This window comes from Glycine max, chromosome 12 (assembly GCF_000004515.6).
Source record: "Glycine max cultivar Williams 82 chromosome 12, Glycine_max_v4.0, whole genome shotgun sequence".
In the NCBI taxonomy this organism is placed as follows: Eukaryota; Viridiplantae; Streptophyta; class Magnoliopsida; order Fabales; family Fabaceae; genus Glycine; species Glycine max.
In genome coordinates, this window is record NC_038248.2 from 34,849,432 (window position 1) to 34,862,016 (window position 12,585).

Here is a 12,585-nt window from a genome sequence, read left to right on the forward strand (position 1 = left end):
AAGAGGACCAGTAGTTCATCTTGAGAATCAATAAGCATGTAAATCATTCATCAAATAAAAAACGTGTTTTTATACCATTCTTTTCAGAATTTATAAAGGAGTCCTGCTATTTCGTACGAAGAAAAGTTGCACGAGTCCAGTACGAATACATGTGGTTGCTTTTTATTGGTTATTTTGAAAATTAAAAAAGAAAAAAAAAATAAATCTTAGTATATGACACAATTCACGGTGATTGCTTCGTATATGGTTTGGCGTAATTTTTTCGTACTAAACAGTATTACTCATTTATAAATATTACTCGGTAAATGATACATATGGTTGCGTGAAATGGAAAATTTAGAGAGAAAGTCTTGTTGTCAATGTGGTCAAATTAAATGATAGCTTTCCCAATTTCAAACCATTTGGCGCACATCCAATTCTCTGTTTCATATTTGGCTAACCTACCAGCTGTGAACGCTTATAAATATAGGTATCAGAGTAGCCAGTACCACCAAACATCTAGCAAATTAATTGGAACCCGAAATATATTAAAATGGAGAAGCTTGCTACCTTGGTTTTGATTTGCTGTTTATTTACGGCACTTCTATTCCTCTCTTTACCAGTGATGTCTCAAGAAGTTGGTTAGAATCGATTTGCTCGGTTTTTAATTTGCATGCATTATCAGAAAATATAATGGTTCATCAATTATTATCATAAGCTTGTTATTTGTGGTTTTAAAATTATATACACTTTCTTTATGGGAATGGCTTTCAATTTATTCTCTCAAAGCCATTTTTGACTAGCTAGCCATGATTTTTTCTTTGCTTAATTTATTTACATGGCCCGCATGCATATTAATGAATTCTCTTTTATTGCAATTACAGAAGATGAGAGCGATTTTAGTCACGACGAAAAGAGCGAGAATGGACCATCTCGTTGGGGAGACATACACCCCAAATGGAGTTTGTGCAACAATGGATCCATGCAGTCGCCTATTGATCTATTGAATGAGAGGGTTCAAATAGGATCCCATCTAGGGAGGCTTCAGATGAACTACCAACCCTCTAATGCCACTATCAAGAATAGGGGCCATGATATTAAGGTGAACAAATAAATGAACTAATTATTGAACAACTTAATAAATTTAGTTAGAACTTAATATATTTATTAAAATCGGCAAGGTATAGCAAAGAACCTTCCAACAAAATGTTCTTATACTATTTAGTGCATCGATCAATTGACCTAGAATAATTTTAACTCAATCAGAGATCTTATCTGACTTAAGTCTGATATAGCTGTGGTCTATAAAAAGATGATACATGTGTTCATTATTATAAATTAACTTCCATCCAACTAACCAACTATTGTTATTTGTGAATGCAGCTAGAATGGGTTGCTGGCTCAGGCTATCTTCAAACTAATGAAACTAAGTACGTACTCAAACAATGTCATTGGCATTCTCCCTCTGAGCACACAATAGATATGGCAAAAGGTAAACATATATTTTTGAATTTACAAAGAATTAAATTGATATATAATATCTACTCAAAATTTCAGATCCATCTTTACATAAGAACATGATTTTTTCTTCTATATATACAACACAAAGCAACCACAATATATAACTGGAATACTAACCTAATTTACACTGGTATTATACATGTTCGCATAAAAAATAGTTAAAGATTGAATTGCACATGCAGGCTTGATCTAGAGTTACACATGCTGCACGAAACTTCATCTGGACAATCTGCTGTGATTGGAATACTGTACAAAATTGGAAGACCAGATTCTTTCTTGTCATCGGTAATTAAATTAAAAATTTATGTGTTTGTGTACGTCTCTCTCTGCATAAATGACAAAGTCTGTAAGGACTAATATATATATATATATATATATATATATATATATATATATATAAAATTGGACTTGGACATGAACTGATGAACCCTTGTATATTCTAGTTAACGGATCATTTAAGAGCCATTTTCTGATACCACGGGAGCAGAAAGAGTGGTGGGTGTAGTTGACCCTAGGCAAATCAAAATATTCTACAAGCAGTATTACAGATATATTGGTTCACTGACAATTCCTCCTTGCACCGAGAATGTTTCTTGGACCATCGTACGTTAGAGAGGTACATTTGCAAGCTAAGTCTCTTTAATTTGTGCCATGATTATTTTAATACTTTAAGTTGTTTAATGATATATATATATATATATATATATATATATATATATATATATATATATATATATATATATATATAACCTCTTTTTTTTTAACTTCGTTTAAAATATTGTCATAATCTTACTGTGTTTGAACCTTGTTTAATATTTGATTAGATACAATCCGTTTCAAAGGAACAAGTTAGATTGCTTCGAGTCGCTGTTCATGATGTAAGTGAATATCAAGTTCATTATCTCACGTAATCGGGAGACAAAAGTAAAACCATATAAACTTGAAACCTCTTTGTGAGCTGCTATAGGATCATAATTAAGCTAAGAATAATTATACTCCACAGTTATTAGAGAGAATATTAGCTTAATTAATTATAATCAGGGTCAATATAATCAGCAGTTGAATATTAGGAAGTTAGGTAGGTAAATAGTCTCTGTATCAAAGATCAATAATCATCATATCTCAGTTTGATTAACGATTCTCCTTACATAATTATTTTTAATTTCAATTGTTTAGCTAATTTTTCTTTTATAAAAAATGCTCATAAATATATATAATTTATTAGCGGAAAGAGAGACACTCCGTGTCTCTTTTTGTTATTGTTATTTACTAATATTTAGGAAAAAAAACAGGTAAAAAAGTTATGTAAACTAAAAGACACTATACTGTTTGTACCAACAAAAAAAGACAGTATACTGTATCACCTTTGTTATTGTTATAAATTATATATCTCATTCGTTGTTTGTTATTTCGTTAATTATTTGCTCGAGTTTTTGAAACGTTCTTCATTGCATGATGATGAAATGAAAGACTAGCTAATTGTTTCTTGCGTTTTAAACTTGACATCTTTGCAGGAATCAGATACTAACGCAAGGCCACTGCAACTAATAAATAACCGTTAATTGGTGCAACTCTATGGGCGAAAATATATTAAAGATAAACATTGAAATTCAGGACATTTGCCGGTGCAAATCCGACCAAAAGGTTCACTTGTAATTGGTCGGAGAGTGAATGGGTTTCCACACGGACCATGAGATTGTTAATCCTTTTATTATATTTTTCTAATTTGACGGGGATTGAACTGTTAATCGGTACTATATATATATACATATATCTGTATATTGAACTTTTTATCCAATAACATTATTTTAAGCTATTCCCATTATGTACCGTCAAATTTACAATAGTAATATATTTTCTTATACACAATGTGGTATTGCTATTCTTATTTTTTTTTAACTTGAATATTCATCGGCAGATTTAGCTTTATAAAAGACGAGTTTAATAAATGATTTAATAATTTTTTGTGGAAGGCTCTGTATAATTTTATGATTTAATATATGTATGATATCACTGTCGTATGTGTTCATTGAGTTAAAGTTGAATTTATAAATAGGATTAATTAAGTTTTTACTTCTTAAATGAGATTTTAAATTTTTTATCCTGAAATATTTTTTTAAAATATTTGATCTTTAAAGAATTTTTTGTTATTATAAATAATTCCACCGAATATTTCTTAAGTCTTGAACTGTGTACTTAAGAGACTATGAATATTACTATAAATAGATGAAGAGACTCAATTATTATTATGCGTGGTCGCACATCTTCTCATGGGTGGTTATGATATATTTGTGGGTGTTTGAAGCGTTAAGATTTAAGAATGATTTTTCTCTTTTCCTTTTACATTTTAATAACATAATATTTTAATTATTTATCTAAATATAATAAAATTTACATAACATATATGTAGCATACACATAACACTTTATCTGTCTTATTTTATGATACTTTATCACTTAACAAAGAATATTAACGATATAACCTATTTTTAATAATGACAAATTCTTCAGGAATTAATTTTTTTTAAAAATAATTTAGGAACCAAAATCCCCATAATTTGAGGAGTAACAAATTAATTAACCCTTTTAAATATTTGATTATGGTGTAGGGTCATATATGTCTGTGCATGAGTGGTGAGAAATAAGATTATATTTAAAAATGAGATAGATACTTGTATATCGATGTGTCAAAAAAGTATTAATAAGCTACTACATACTATCTCACATATATATATACTAAATCTGGACTCGGAAGATGCACATGGTTGTATATAAGATAATCAAAAGTTCAAAAGAATGGGTAAATTAACTTCAAAAGCCTCTTTTAAACATATAATTATAAATAATTAATCAGAACGATCACAAATTACAAATTAATTTTAAAATACATCAATCTAAAATTTTTAGAATAAATTTAAAACACAACAACATTGACATCTTTTTTAAAAAGAAACAATATTAAAATTTCATTGTGTCTTCTTTATCATAATTAAACTTAATTACTGCTAAAAAATATATTCTTATAACATTATCTTGTATAAATATTTTATATCTCAACTTCATTTCTGGAAGTGAAAATGTTTTTAACTATTTTTTTTTCATTTTTAAATATTTATTTTATACAATAATTATATATGTAAAAAGTATCGACTTAAATTGAAATAGTTTTATCATCTATTTATACACATGTGTTCACTATAATTTTAATCATCATTTTAAATTAATAATTATTTATATTTTATTATTTAACTACTATTCACACCTTCAAAGATATAGATTATTTTTCTCCTCTTCAGTAATATGAGATAAACAAATAATGTGAATATATAGCAAATAGGATCGTAGGACAGTACACGTCGAAGCAACAATTTTTTTTAAAACAAACTTGTGGATTTTGTTTTCACATATATAAATAATATTTTTTATAACCAACACAATGATGAACTTAGTTATAATCAGAATAACCCATTCAAAATAAGATCAAATTGATACATTGACCATTAAGAACCTTAATTCCAAAAAATGAGATTTAGACAGTAGAATTTTAATAAACACATTGCATAATATAGATTTTAGTACAAATTCAAATTCATATACAATAGCACACAAACATAAAGGAAATTACATGCACTCTTAAGCTCTATGCTCTGCCATGTTGCCTCCAAAGATAGACTCTAATTTGAGGCACTCCGCACTTGTCAAACTGATATTAATTAATTGAATAACAATTGAACCCGCATAAATATCAACTTGCACAAACTAAAAATGTGATTTGCTGCCTTTATGAATACTATGCCTTGATTTAAATTAATTGTCCGAGAACAAATATATGGCCCTGTGCCCACCTCCTATATCCAATAAAAACTAATCACTTTCTAAAATTTGTTGGTTCCTTCTAAACTCAACTCAAACGCCACTTGCTCATGAGATAGGAATACAAACTTACGTCCTCCAGAGTTCACAACATGTTTAATCCTGATATCTTCATATCAGAATTATTTTGATGCTACATTAGCACCTGTCATGCTCTGGTAGTTCAAGTGAATAAGTAAAGATATATATTATAATTAAATTGGTGATTGTGATCATAATTTAATTGCTGTCAACTTGAGTTTCAAATTAAATTAATATGAAGTATGTGTACTTACTTTTGCCTACGTGGTGTTTCTATACGTAATATTACCATGAGATGACTCGTGGCATTTACCAAAGGCATTGAATCCAGGTCTGTTGCAATTTTCCTCTTCCAAAATTCTTGTGATTCCTTCTGCTCTACCATTCCGATTTGACGATATTTACATTATCTGTAAAATTAAATTAGCTACGATACAACATTAATAAGTCCAGGATACCCAAATTTACAAAATTAGTAATTCTAATTATTTCATATCCTTCAAAATAATTTTTTAATTTTTATACATATTTATTATAGTGAATTTTCTCATTAATATATAATTAATTTTATAAAAAAAATATTCTTGTGAAGTTATTTTTCATCATTGTAACTTAAATATTACAATATTTTGATATAGAGTTTCCAATTTTTTAATCGTAATTAAATTACATAATAAAAATAAGATGAAAAATAAGAAAATGAAATTTAAAAGAACACATTTTATTAGTTTAACACCTTTAGAGTTGCAGAAGACACAATATATAATAGCTAGAAATGATTGAGCTTTTTTCTTTTTCCTTATATAAGTAAAAAATTATATGCATAAAATATTGACATTTATTTTAAGAATAATCATTGTCAATAGCAAACCATATAATATCTTTTTAAATGGCTCTCCAAGCAAGGATAATCAGGGGAAGATGAGAGGTTTTGGAGAATCCTCCCGAGGATGCGTTAGAGTGTGTGGATGTGCTCTCCAAGCAAATGCTTGAGTGTACTGCTATTGATTTTGCCATTGAGGATACGCTTTTATGCATATGCGTTGGATAAGTCGCATGAAGTGGGGGTTATGCGGTTTGATCAGTAATTGAGGAGTGTGAGGGCGTTGTCCAGGGAGCAGTTATGATACTTTCAAATTTCCTACTAAGGCTTATGCATTTCACTTCAGCAATTCAAAGTACAGATTATTGGAAGTCACATAGCTTTACAAATTTTTGAAAGACCTAAATTTACCAAGGTTAGCTACGCTTCTCTCAACTGTTTCACATTGCTATTACTAAATCATTTAAGATCCAAATGTAGAAACTTAGATGTATAACAAAATAATTCATAATATAGTATGACAATATAATTGTTCATTTTCTCAAACATGTGTGAAACAAATCATATTTCTGTGCAATTTCATATTATGCTAATGATTCAAAATTAATTACATAAAAAAATAATTTTACCAAGAATATAAATTGTGACATTAGTACCAAATTGACTTATCCACATGGCTCGATATTCTTGTTTAGAAAAATGTTCATGATTTCAGATTACCATGAACATTACCTAACTCTTGATGCATGAAAGCCAATGCCTCAATAATTGCAATTTCAGTCTCAAGTCTGTTGGTTTGGTCAAAAGGTTTTTTGGAGTATGATACGAGAAAGCTCACAACACCAGAAATAGAGGCAATACCAGCAGATATAAGAGAAACAAGGGTGCAAAAAGCAGAAAAGCCCATAAGGAGAGTGATCAGGCCAACATACCTTGGAGATTATGTTAAGGGCAAAATAGGAAGAGAAGAATCAGCACAATCTTGCTTGGTTGTTGTTTGCTCCCTCAAAGGCAGACAAGCATACAAATTCTGTTATTAGTGTAATATTCCTTTGGATAGAATTGCACAATTTTGTTATCAGAATTCCTATATATACCTATGTAAATAAACAAGCAAGACATGGAAAATAATATTGCCCTTTACCTTGAATTGCTCTTCTTCCTTCTTGATTTTCTGGAGGTGCTGACCCTAGAAGTCAATGGTTAACCCCAGCACCTAACATTTGGTGCTTTCATTGAGAGCCCATGACTGTCTTCTATGGTTGTCAGACCAACTTTAACTACCGCAACCCACACCACCCGCCAAACAAAGCTCTCATGGCTGCCATACCAGCTTCGACTATCGCAACCCACACACTCGCCAAACCACCTTTCCTCATTGCTTCCTCTCCACACTACCCTCCATCAGCAACCACCTTCCCTTTCATTTCAACACACACCTCGAATGGCGTACGCTGAACTTTCTGCCGCTCGCGAGGACCGCCTCAAGGCCGCCTTGGCCAAACATGTTGCAGCTCAACGCCGCCTCGAATCCACACTGGATGCCCTTCTTCTAAAACTGCCTCTAAGAACCAACCACCACTACCCTTCTTCCTCCGTGCAGTCACCACTGCCACCTCCGTCACCCATGCCGACTCCACCTCTACTTCCCACACTCATACAGTCGCGCCCCACACCCTTGCCGGCTTTTCATCTTTCCAATCTCGGTCACGTTAGTGCCGCTATTCCCATTTCCGACCACCTCTTCAGTGTTGTCCTTAGTTATGGCCATGCAATAGCTCCGCATGACAAGCATGGAGAAAATAGGGACATCACGCTATTTAAGCGGGGACCTGGATTCTTTGGGACTATCATGGTCTCACGCAAGTGCCTACCCGCTGTCTTTGCACTATGGACAGGTGCTAAAACTAGTGCGTTTCTCCAGGACAAACCTTGGGATCCCGGTATTACGTTTGGAAGCCATGCGTTGCAGCCCCAACACCTTGAGGACAAGGTGTTTTTGATGGGCCAGGGAATGATAATAGTAACACATAGGCACCACCACCACCTGCAACAAGGCCCCAAAAGAGGATCACCCCTCCTGCTTTTGTTAACTGATTTTGCTGAGCTGGCGCATCCTATAGAAGGGCCCACCACTACTGCACCATGCTTGTCTGCCATTTTGCTTGTGCAAATCCAATTCTGTTAGGATAGGATAGAGCAAAATCACAAATTCTGTTATTTTAATTAACAGTATAAATAGAGAAGCAATGTAATAAGGCAACTATGAATGAGAAATATAGAAGCTCTTCCTTTACTCTTCTTCTTCTTCCTCATGGAGGCCCTGGACCCTGGTCCTCGAAACCAGTTTCTAAGTTGCAGACTAGTAACATTTGGTGCTTTCGTTGAGAGCCCATGGCTGTCTTCCATGACTGCCATACCTGCTTCAACTACTGCAACCCACACCACTCGCCAAACGGAGCTCAAATGTCTGCCTTCCATGATTTCCATCCCAGTCCAAACCACCACAATCCACAGCACCCACCAAACCACCTTGAACTTTCTCTCGCTAGCGTGGGCCATCTCAAGATCGCCTTGGCCAAACTTACCAACTCAACCTCGCCACTGACGTCGACACCTTGGCCACCACCATCGACAACCTTCTTCAGCGACTAGGCCCTCGCAATCCCATTCCACATTTTTCATCTTCCATCCCTGCGAAGGCACCGATATCAGCCATCATCATATCAACTCCGCGACTCATGCTGTCTCCGCCACCCACGCCAACTCCGCCGCCCATGCCGCCTCCAACGTCCATGTCGATTGCGCCTCCATGTCCTACACCCGTGCAACCATTTACTGCACCCTTGCCGACTCCACTTCCCATGCCTGCTGCCTACCTCCCCGATCTCCAACACACTCGCGCCACTGTTTCATGCAACAAGCTCTTCGGTACTGTTGCTTCGTATGGTCGTGCAACAACTCCTAATGACAAAGCTCTCGAAGGGAGAAATATGACGTTGTTTGAGATAGGAACTAAATACCATGGACATACCATGGTTGCATGCAAGCACCAACCAACTATGTTTGCATTATGGACGGCTGCTGACCCAGAGGAGTCCCGCCGGAATAGACCTTGGGATTCTGGTATTGATTTTGGAAGCCATTATTTGAAGCCCAACACCTTAAGGACAAGGTGTTTTAGATGGGCTCGGGAATGTTACGAAGAGCACCAAGGGTCTGCAGGAAGCAAGTTATATGCGGACCAAAAGAAAAGCCACAACTCCAGCTTACTTAAAAGACTAAGTGCAACAGGGATAGCAGAGGCTCATGCAGCATGCACCGTACGTGAAGGAAGCGCGTAGTAGGGAGTAGGCTAGGCTCGTATCTTCTAGATAGTGCCTTAGGTAGTGGAGAATAAGGGGAATATCATTCTGTTAGGATATTCTTGGATTTTGCTTATCTTTCTATTTTTGTTGTCGGGCTCTTGTCCCCTGGTATCTATTATATATATTTGTAAGAAAGTGCTTTTGGGATATATGGAAAAACATCAGAACCTTCCTTTTTTCTTGCTCTAGGAGGTTAACTTGGTCCTCGAATTCCAAGTGCTAACAGAGTACCTGAAAAGCACATGCTACATTTTAGTATACGTTACTTCATTAATAATTTTATAGAAAGATTTGTAAATTTTTTTGCACTACCAAGGAGGTGCGACATTTGCCAAATTAAAAAACAAAATTGGATGTAATATTTCTTGTTCATTAATGAAAGTGCAACTATGTAACATATTTAATAGCAAATGAAAGGTATGACATTACCAAGTAGAAGTTTGAATAGCTTCCATTTTGTTGACATAACAGATACATAATCATCACCAACTTTAACATCTTCGTATTGTCTAGAGCAACTGTTAATAATAGTAAACTTATGGGAGTTCTTTTCTTGTAGTGGAGAGAGCCTGTCTCTTTTGCCAAGTGAAAGATAAATGGAGAACTACTTGCAGCCAGAACTTGCCCACCTAGATCATAAACTTTTCCTGTATAGAACATATATAATTGAAATTCATAGTGAGTTTGATCAACTATAAAGTGCTATTAAGATATAAGATACCTTCAATTTCTGTTGACTCACAGGTCACCAACTGTATGATGTTTGTCTAAGACAATGATATTATTATAACCAAGTCCGACCAATGCATAAGCAGTTGATAAGTCACTTGGACCAACACCCATTATTCTAATTCTCATGTTTACTGGCATGGAAGGATGTAGCTAAATACTTGATTGTCAAAAGCAAAGGCATGAATAATAATAAAATAATCAGAACCATGAACTCTTGTATATAGATAGAAAGAAGAAGAAAGGGAATGAACAGATTGAGTGGTATTATTAATAACTTTTGTCAAAACGTAGGCTGAGAGTGAAACTTAACGTGTAAGGAATGGTAGGCTAAAATTAATATGGAGGTTTAGGAATATGATGAGTTATAACTTTAATATGATAGACTAGAATTAGTATGGAGGTTTAGAAAGAAAGAAATGCTAAGTGGATTGAGAATTAAAAGGTTAGGACTTAAGGTGTAAGGAATGATAGGCTAATAAAAGGTTAGGAGTTACAATTTTAATATGATAGGCTAGAATTAATATATAGGTTTAGGAGAATAAGCAGTTATAATTTTAATATGGTAAGCTAGAATTCATATGAGGTTTAGGAAGAAAGAAATATCTAAGATGTAAGTGGATTTATATATATTAAGATGGGAGAAAATCCACTTACTCTAAGAATAAATTGAAAATGTTAGTCTCAATATAAACCTTTAATTTTATTTTAAATTAACGGATGACATTAAACAACTAAATGTTACTTTTAATCTTGCACGTAACCTTTGTCTACCTATTCATAACCTTTGTCTTTCACTTCATAGAGGACCTTTCATCTTCTCATCCCGAATAAATTTTTCAGGAATGTCTCCTCAAGCTTTTCAATGGTGACATAGGTACACTGACTTCATACAGTGCCAATTTAAATCCAAAGCCATTACCACTACCTATTTCGCCCTCTTGGACATTGTTGACACTTATTCCACACGACATGAAATGCACGAAACCCACCAACAAAGAAACCTCACCCCCCCTGCTTAATACATTCACTAGTTCCACCCATTCTGTTAGAAGCACAAAAAGAAGGGGACCTAGCATTGAAGGCCTAGGCAACCTTCAAAGCACGAGAGGAAGAAAATGGGTTTGTATTATCTTGTCTGGCATATTACATCATTCGTAGCTGTTTATAAGCAGCATATAAGATGTTGATATTCTATCATAACAGAAATGTAAGTCTACAATAACAAAGTTATAATAATAGACAAAATATAACAAAAGGATGATGGCAGACAATGGCCAGGCAGCATCCACTCTTATTACGCCAGCTCAACACGTACCAACTGATTTTGTTAGACAAAATCTCTGAGGTGTCTTGGTGGGATGATCTTCCTCTTTGGTCTCTCATTCGGACCTGTGGTGAGATTTTGCTGCATCTTTTTCTTCTTAACATTCCCAATGCCATCCAAAAACACCTTATCCTCAAGGTGATAAGTGGCTTTAAACTTATCCCACTCTTCCCACGAAGTGTCATCAGTTGATAGGCCTTCCCACTGAACTAAGACCTTCCAGTTTGGGATCAGTAGAGGTAGAGTCCCAACGGGTACTAAGTATAGTTAAGGGGTGATGACAGGTTGATTTTCAATTGTTGTGGCAGGTAGAAGTAATGTAGAGCTAGCTTCTAAGTGATGAAATGGTTTGAGCTATGAGCAGTGGAAAATAGGGTGCATGTGTGCTCCTTCAGGCAATTGAAGTCTGTATTCAACCTTGCCAACTCGTTCCAGAATTTGGTATGGCCTGTAGTATCTTTAGCATTTTTGGGGTAAGGTGATCCACTATAAGAAAAATCATTATTAGATAGAATATTTCCCACGAAATTTATTTCATCAAAATTTTTCGAAAGATTATATTTCGCCGCAAATATTTGAATTTTTGACATAATTTATCAATGGATAAATTTTCCGTCGGAAAGTATAAATTACCAACAGAATTTATCCATGGATTTAGGTGTGTCAAAAATTTAATATCTTCCCGTTGGATTTTACCAAAGGAATACTAGCACTTTCTCACTCATGTTTCGCAGTCACTATGTGCACCTCCCACGCTGCCGTTGCTTGCTGTCGTCTTCTCTCTGATGTTGTTGCGCCCCCGCTGTGAGCCCACACCGTCATGTCCACACCACCAACATCGTTTGAATTTTCACTCCAATTTAGACGACACACGTAGGCTAGGGGAGAAATTTTGCATCCTCACCGTAATTGTTGTTCGTATTTCCTCTGTTTCAGTCACTCACT

At 34.4% G+C, this 12,585-nt stretch overlaps 1 pseudogene; it reads left to right on the top strand.

Moving 5' to 3' along the window:
* The first annotated feature begins 532 nt into the window (after positions 1-532).
* On the top strand, positions 533-2,112 carry LOC100789001 (alpha carbonic anhydrase 7-like; annotated as a pseudogene).
* Positions 2,113-12,585: the final 10,473 nt, after the last annotated feature.